Source organism: Dipodomys merriami, unplaced genomic scaffold (genome assembly GCF_024711535.1).
Source record: "Dipodomys merriami isolate MVZ:Mamm:240054 unplaced genomic scaffold, mDipMer1.0.p SCAF_190, whole genome shotgun sequence".
NCBI classification, from domain to species: Eukaryota; Metazoa; Chordata; class Mammalia; order Rodentia; family Heteromyidae; genus Dipodomys; species Dipodomys merriami.
The window spans coordinates 2,199,760-2,207,575 of NW_027203271.1; the positions used below are offsets into that span (position 1 = coordinate 2,199,760).

Consider the following 7,816-nt stretch of genomic DNA (forward strand, 5'->3'; position numbering starts at 1 on the left):
AGACATCAAAATTTGGGAATTGACTTTTAATTACTAAACAGTAATTCCCTTAAAAAGATAATTTGAGTCAAAATATTTAGGGAGAAAGTGCCCTTCACAATGAAACAACGTATTGAATTTACACTTTTCTGTTTTAATACTTTCCACAATGTCTTTGCACGTGAAGCACTGAAACACAGAAAAAAATCTGATTGGATACTTCAAACCAATGATTTCACATTTCATAGTAGCTTAAAAATATAATATCCTTATTAACATGAGATAGTGAAGACTTCTTTTTTTACATAAGCCAAAAAGTTTGGGGATCAGAAAAGAATTGAGCAAATTGAAAAGGTAAGAAAACACGTTATTAGGAACCCTAGCTAAGCATTTTGGTTTCAGCAGTGGAGGGGACCAAAACTTTTTGATATAGATTGTCTTAATGTTTTTGCTACCTAAAGTGATTTTACAGAGCCTATTTGGCTCAGTATAATGAAGAACAAATTGAATGAAGACATGACAATAAATTCCACCTCCAAGTAAAAGAGTTTTCAAAGAGAAACCATGAAGATGTAGTAGTGGGGGACATCTTATAGTCCTTCAGCTTCACTAGACTTGAAGCCAAGAAGTTGTGATTAATTGGAAATCAAGCAAGAGCTAAGAGGAGGACATAGAAGTAGGACATAGAAGTATTGTCCTTCGTAACAGACAATGTCATCCAAGGAATAGGTGATTTAACTCTATTCTTCTCCATACATCATGTTGATCAAATACAAGAACAAGAGGAAAATAATCTATTTAAATAATTTTGCAAAGAATAACTTCACTGTTCCTGATATGGTACCTAAGGAGAGTCTTAAGAGAGAAGATAAAAGTCTTAAGAGAAAAGATAATAGTAGAATATTCTTAGGTTTCCTCTAAATATCTTTTTAGCAAAATATATCGTTGAGGTTAGAAGTGATTGAACCAAAAAGTGGTGGAGTACTTATTTTTGTGGGCACTTTATACACAAGAAAATTTCAAGGTAAAAGAAAAATGAAAAAAAATTATAGCCAAATAGTTGTGATTATAGGTTCTTGGACTGGATTTTTGGAGACAAAGTTTTGCAGTAGTGTTGGTCCTCATTAACATAGTTGTTTGGTTTTCGTGGCAACCAAATGAAAAGGGGAAGTTTAATGGACTCGCTTGAACAAGTGAACAGCATGATAGAAAATAATGGCAAATAATATTTAATGAATTATTGTGAACAATTATTTTGTGAGAACAAAGAAGGAAAGAAAATTCAAAATCACATGACGTTATTAAAAGTATGAAAATGGAGTAGTGAAGAGATTGAGAGAAAACATAGAGGACTATTTTCTCTCCAGTGGAGTAATAGGTTCTTGATCTTGCTACTTCCATTCTTTCTTCACAAGCTATCAAGTGTGCCTCAGGACTGGAGTATCCAGTTCAGATAAAGAGCACTCGCAGAAGAAAATATTTGCAGTAGATATAGGTGATTTATAACCTTAGACAATCTTTTTAAATCTGTTCAAAATTCTCCCCTACCCCAAGCTTCCCTCTTTTAACAGCTTTCTTTGCTTTTCCAAAGACCGCCCTGCATTAACTGCTTAAAATTTTGCAATGTCATATTCATACTCTCTAGAGATTGCTGTTTGGTTGTGATTTTTGTGTGTTTTTATTGTTGTTTTTAAGTGAATTTCAAAAGGTTGTGCAAGTGTGTTACAATTAAATATGTCCATCTAATTGTCCAATGCTCCTGGATCAGAGTCACTCCTTCTATCAATCTCAACCAACCCTTTCTCCAAGATTGAGTTCAGATTTAGCACTTCCTTTATTACATATGTACATTGAGTATTCTAGCTGTACTTGCCCCTTGTTCCATTTTTCATTCGTTCTATTTCTTGACTATTGTTCCTCTCTGGTTTCAATTTCCTGATAGTCATTCTGTTAAACTGCCTGTTAATACTTTGAAAGGCTTATATGCATTCCATGGAGTTTCACTCCCACATACACTTGAACTGTTGTCAGCTTATATTTCCATAATTCATTCATCTGCAATAACAATTTGCAAGACTGGAGATGTTAAGCACTTAGACATGATTTTATTCTCATTCATTTGGAAGATTAATCTTTAATCAATAATCAATAAAAATGGCTTAGAATTTATTCCTAACTACCAGTTTTTATAAATAGCTTTGGACAATGGTGTGTGATTATTTTTATTTTACATAGGATAATTTTTTCTACTACCTATAAGTTTTGGAAAAAGAAGAAAACTAAAATTTACTTCTTAGAGGAATATGACAGAAATAGAAGACAGATTTTGTTTGTCACATCTCTCATCAGTACCCATATTCAAGACTTAAAATCATATTTCTTACTATGTTAGACAGATAGGGAAAACATAAAACAATGCATGATAAGGCAGCTATTAGTGACTTTTTAAAATGTACCTTCTTCTTTGATGAAATTTACTTTGTTAGCTAATATTTGTGTTTGAAATATGGGAGGCTGATCTATTTAACACATTTCTGGAAGGCACCTACTAAACAACACAAATGGTGAGGGGTACTATTTCTACAATTTAATGAATGGTTTAACTTGTTTGGTATTAGTGCTGGGTACGTAAATCGACTCTATTGTAACTTGCTCCCTACACTTGAAAACCTTGTAAAGTCACTATCATCTACCTGTCAAGGGTTATTTTGGCAAATGTGATTTTAAATAGTTTATTTGAAAATGAATATACTTTCAGGAGATAAAATGTAGGTTATCATTGGTTTGAGAATGACAACATTTTTATACTACAGAACCTAGTTTTACTGAACTACCAGTGTTTTGAAGCACTAAGGATCTTCCCAGTTAATGTTATTCTAAATTATATTTGACCTCTAAATCAAGTATTCCTAGCCTTGGTAGACCAATTATGGATTTATCATTACAGAAACTATTTTTTTGGGGGGGTCCAGTCGTGGGGCCTGAACTCTGGGCCTGGGCACTGTCCCCCAACTCTTCAGCTCAAGGCTAGCCCTCTACCACTTGAGCCACAGCGCCACTTCTGGCTTTTTTCTTTTTGCTTATGTGGTGCTGAGGAATCGAATACAGGGCCTCAGGCATGCAAGGCAAGTGCTCTACCACTGAGCCACCTTCCCAGCCCTACAGAAACTATTTTTTGGCTGCACTGAAATCTTTCATTAATCATTAGGAGAGGAGTACTAAAAATAGTCTTGTTCATTTGTGATTTTGTTCACTCATATGGGCTGGTCATCTGTAAATTGAAAGTTTGAATTACAGTACTTTCTCTCAGATTTTGTGATCTCATCTTTCATTTTAAGTTGCCTTGCATTTCACAATTGATTTCTGCTAATTCTTGTAAGGAATTGGGGTCCTGAAATAATGTAGAAATGAGAAATTGAGATGAGTCTTCAATTATTTTTTAGAAAGATTCACTGTGTGAAATTTAAAATCAGCACATATAAATATAAAATATATAAGTATATATAAAATAAAAATTGTTTTGCATTATTGTGTTGTGGTTAGGGAATCAAAAGCAACTCTGTTTTAAAGTATTATTCCATTATCTCTAGCTCAGTTTTTGGTAGAGTTAGACTTAAAGCTTTAACATTTGTAGATTTACACCCTAGAGCTAAGAGGAAACACTATTATTAAAACATTACCAATTTAAGGCCTAATATCAAGGAGAAACATATGGCCTTCTCCAGGAACTATGGAAATATTTGGTGATAGAAAGTCAGTAGTGTAAATTCCTGCCAGGTTGGATGATAGACATGCTAGAACAGTAGGTAATAATGCATATGAATAATTTTTTCACCTTCTTGGCTTTAGCTACTTTTGAAATGATAAGTATAATAAACAATTATATTTTGATAAAATACCTTCCATTCTGAACAATTCTGTCTGAACTGTTCATCTCTCTATGATCCCTTGTAACTAAGATTAGTTTTGTTCCAGTAAGACAATCTATGCTGTCAGGGTAAGATATTCTGGTTGGTCTGTTCCTACATGGAAGAAGGGTAAAGGTTCAGGTAGACATTTGTCCCATCAAGACCTCATTTGGGAAATTTTAAGCTGCAGAAGTTTAGAAGTAGCTCTTAAGTAAGGCTTACTTTGAATCCATTAGATCTACAAAGCTAACTGAGTTGATAAATAAGTACCTGAAAAGCCATCACCTTTGGACTTAGCTGAAAAGGTTTCAAAATATGATCAAATTTAAAATGAAAATGACAAAATAGACACTGAAAAAAATTGTAAATGTGAGTGATCGACCAAACGATATGTTTTTTTCCACTATACACAGAATTTTAGAGAAATAAGATCAATAGCATTTTTAGGAACAATAAGAGTTCCTTGTTACGAATAGGGAACCATGGATATATGCCTGTATAAAGATTGCATCATTAAGTACTTAAATTTAGAGGGTACTACATGCTTCAGAAGCAGGTCTACCCAAATTACAATACAGAGATTAACATGAAACTTGCACAAAGATGATATGAAAATTTGTGAAGTATTCCATAATTTTCATTCTTCTGATGCAAGAAATGAAAAACAGTTATTAAAAAGTTAATTACAAAAAAAGTGTAAAAATACATGTAATTTATAGACTTAAAGGTTAGTTTGACATCAGTGTATTAATTCTTCACCTTAGAAAGGCCTTTACATAGCATAACCTTTACAAAACTTGAAATTAGATAACATTGTAATTTTATCCCAAAGAAATAAAATAATATAAGGACCTAGGAAAAAAAGAAATCTTAAACTTCTTCTATATGGAATGCAATCTGAAAGGACACATTTATTAATGAACCTATACCTTATATAACAATGTAGAATTCCAAGTATTATATCTAGGAGTGAATGAAATAGATTATGGATATTATACAAACATAGATATACTTTTTTCAGAAAACTACGAGGAAAAACTAGTTTCTATACTATTCATTTCAACAGATAAGTTAAAATTATTTCTGATTTAAAAAAATCACAAACTGCAGAAATCATTATAGATGTATACAAACAACTCTTGAATATATTTTGACATCAAAGTCAGGCAAATCACTTGGAAGAATACCATGGAATCCATGAATTTTTAAAGTAAGATATTGCTGTTGCTTTGTATTGTGAAAAAAAAATTAAGGGACACAAAGGATGGACTGGCATTTTTGAAATTTAAGACACTTAACCAAACCATTACGACTTAGGAGAACAATTTGTACAGCCTTCCACAACTTCAAAGAGGTAGTGATACATACTTATCCTTTTGGCAATATTAAATGCAGTTTCTTCCAAGTTTTTCTTCAGACCTGGTTTGATATAATTATTCAAGAGTGTATCTTTTCTATTTCTATTCCTAGCAGCAAGATGCAAGGCAGTCAAGAGGCCTTTAGTTTGGGTATTGGTATCTGCATCATGATGAATTAAGGAAGAAGCCACTCTAATATTATTGTACATATAAGCACTGTGCAGGGTTATCAGCCATTCAGAGTTATTGCATGAATATCTGCCTTGAGCTACCAACTCATGGACAATGTCTAAGTGTCCACTCTAGGCTTCCCAATGAAGAGGGTTATACTCATCCTCATCCCTAGTATTCATCTGGGTGGCCTTTTGGGAAAGTTGTCTACACACAGTAGTAAGCCAATTAATTTCATCATCCCAAAGAATAAATTTGCTTGGATCCTACTCCATTTTTTTTCTTGCAATTGATACCATTTCTCACTTTTTCATCTTGTTCCTCGTCTTTGTCAGAATTTCCTAACCAGAGACTTTGAGTGCAAGTGGGAATGAGATGTCCACGTATTTCACCAAGAGTTCACAATGGTTGAACTGGTCAGAAAAATCTGGTGAATTTCCTGCATATGTTTTTTCACCATGATTTATTTTCTCTTTTTCCATTTTTACTATTTTAAATTATTCTAACTGCATAGTAGGGAATTGATAGAGAGCAGAGGAATGATTTTCCTCAGTATTCAAAAGTACAGACTGAAAATGAGGACCAGTGGGGTCTTCATGTGTAGCTTATTCTAGGAATGAGAAAATAGGAAACAATGTCTTCTATGTCAATGATTTGGGAAATACCATGTTATAGTGTAAAAGAACTCACTATTCAACATAAAAGCTTTAAGAGCTTTCTAATAGCTTTCTAATGATGGTATCCAACATTAGAAAAAATGTATAATGCAGTAGTAAAATAGAAGACCTTTGTATGACTACCTAAATTCATGTTTTTTTTAAATAGCTATACAATTCTGAATTTTTTTTAAATTTTTATTGTGAACATACTGTACAGAGGGGTTACAATTACATGGGCAAGGTAATGAGTACATTTCTTATCAAGCATTGTAGCCTCCTCCTTTGTTTACCCTTCACATCCCTTCCCAGCCTCCCCCTGCCTCCCACCCAATCCTGCCCCCACACCAAAGTTGTAAAGTTCGTTTTCGACATGACAACTTGTACTTCTCATTGTTGCACCTGATCCATCTGTATCCTTATTTAAATGAATTGTTTTTCCCAATCCCTTCCTCAAATTTTACCGACATCAAATAGAGAGAAAGCAAAGGTTATACTGTGGGGGAGGGACATACAAAGCAACAAAGAAATAATCTTTTATATGCGTTAGAAACAAATGCATGAAAGACAAAAAACTTTTAAATATATATCTAAGGGTTCATTTTCCTAACATCACACTATCTGACCTTCTCTGCTTGACTCATACATATACTAGAAATTGAAAATAAGGGAAACCATGGGACCTATGCTTATTTGGGCTTGGCTTACTTCACTTAATATAAATATTTCCAAGTCTTTCCATTTCCTAACAAATGGGGAAATGTCATTCTTTCGGATGGAGGCATAGAATTCCATTGTGTATATATACAAACCTTTTCTTGATCCATTCATATACTGAGGGGCATCTGGGTTGGTTCCATATCTTAGCTATGATAAATAATGCTGCAATAAACATAGTTGTGCTGGTAGATTTAATGTGGTCTTGTTTGTAAACATTTGGGTAAATGCCCAAAAGTGGGATTGCTGGGTCATAGGAAAGCTCTATGTGAAGTCTTTTGAGGAACCTCCATAGTGCTTTCCAAAGTGGTTGAACAAGTTTACATTCCCACCAACAATGAATTAATGTTCCCTTCTGTCCACATCCCCTCCAGCATCTGTTGTTGTTAGAGTTCTTGATTTTTGCCGTTCTAACTGGAGTGAGGTGTTATCTCAATGTTCTTTTGATTTGCACTTATTTTATGGCCAGGGATGTTGAGCATTTCTTCATTTGTCTATTGGCCATCCTTCTTTCTATTTCAGAGAAGTTTCTCTTTAAGTCTTTCTCCCACTTATTTAATAGGCAGTTGTTTCTTTGAGGATTTGTTGTTGGGGGGTTTAATTTTTTGAGTTCCAAGTATATTTTAGATATGAGACCCTTGTCTGTTGTATGGCTAGTGAAGATCTTCTCCCAATCCGTGGGCTTTCTGTTGATCTTGCTAGCTATGTCCTTTGCCATGCAGAAGCTCTGCAACTTCATGCAATCCCATTTGTCCATCCTTTCTTTGATTTGTTGTGTTTCCAGGTCTCTATTAAGAAAAATTCGGCCTGAGCCAAGGAGACCTAAGGTTTCTCCTATTTCATTCTGTAATGTTTTCAGAGTGTCTGCATTGACTTTGAGGTCTTTGATCCATTTGGAGTTGATTCTGGTGCAGGGTGATATATAAGGATCTAGCTTTAGTTTTCTACAAGTAGTTAACTAATTTTGCCACACCATTTACTGAAGGGGCTGTCCTTCTTCCATTCTAATTTTTAGCTCCCTTATCGA

The 7,816-nt window shown here is 34.0% G+C and overlaps 1 pseudogene; it reads left to right on the plus strand.

Moving 5' to 3' along the window:
• The first annotated feature begins 4,428 nt into the window (after positions 1-4,428).
• LOC138831288 (U6 spliceosomal RNA) lies at positions 4,429-4,525 on the plus strand (annotated as a pseudogene).
• The last annotated feature ends 3,291 nt before the right edge of the window (positions 4,526-7,816 follow it).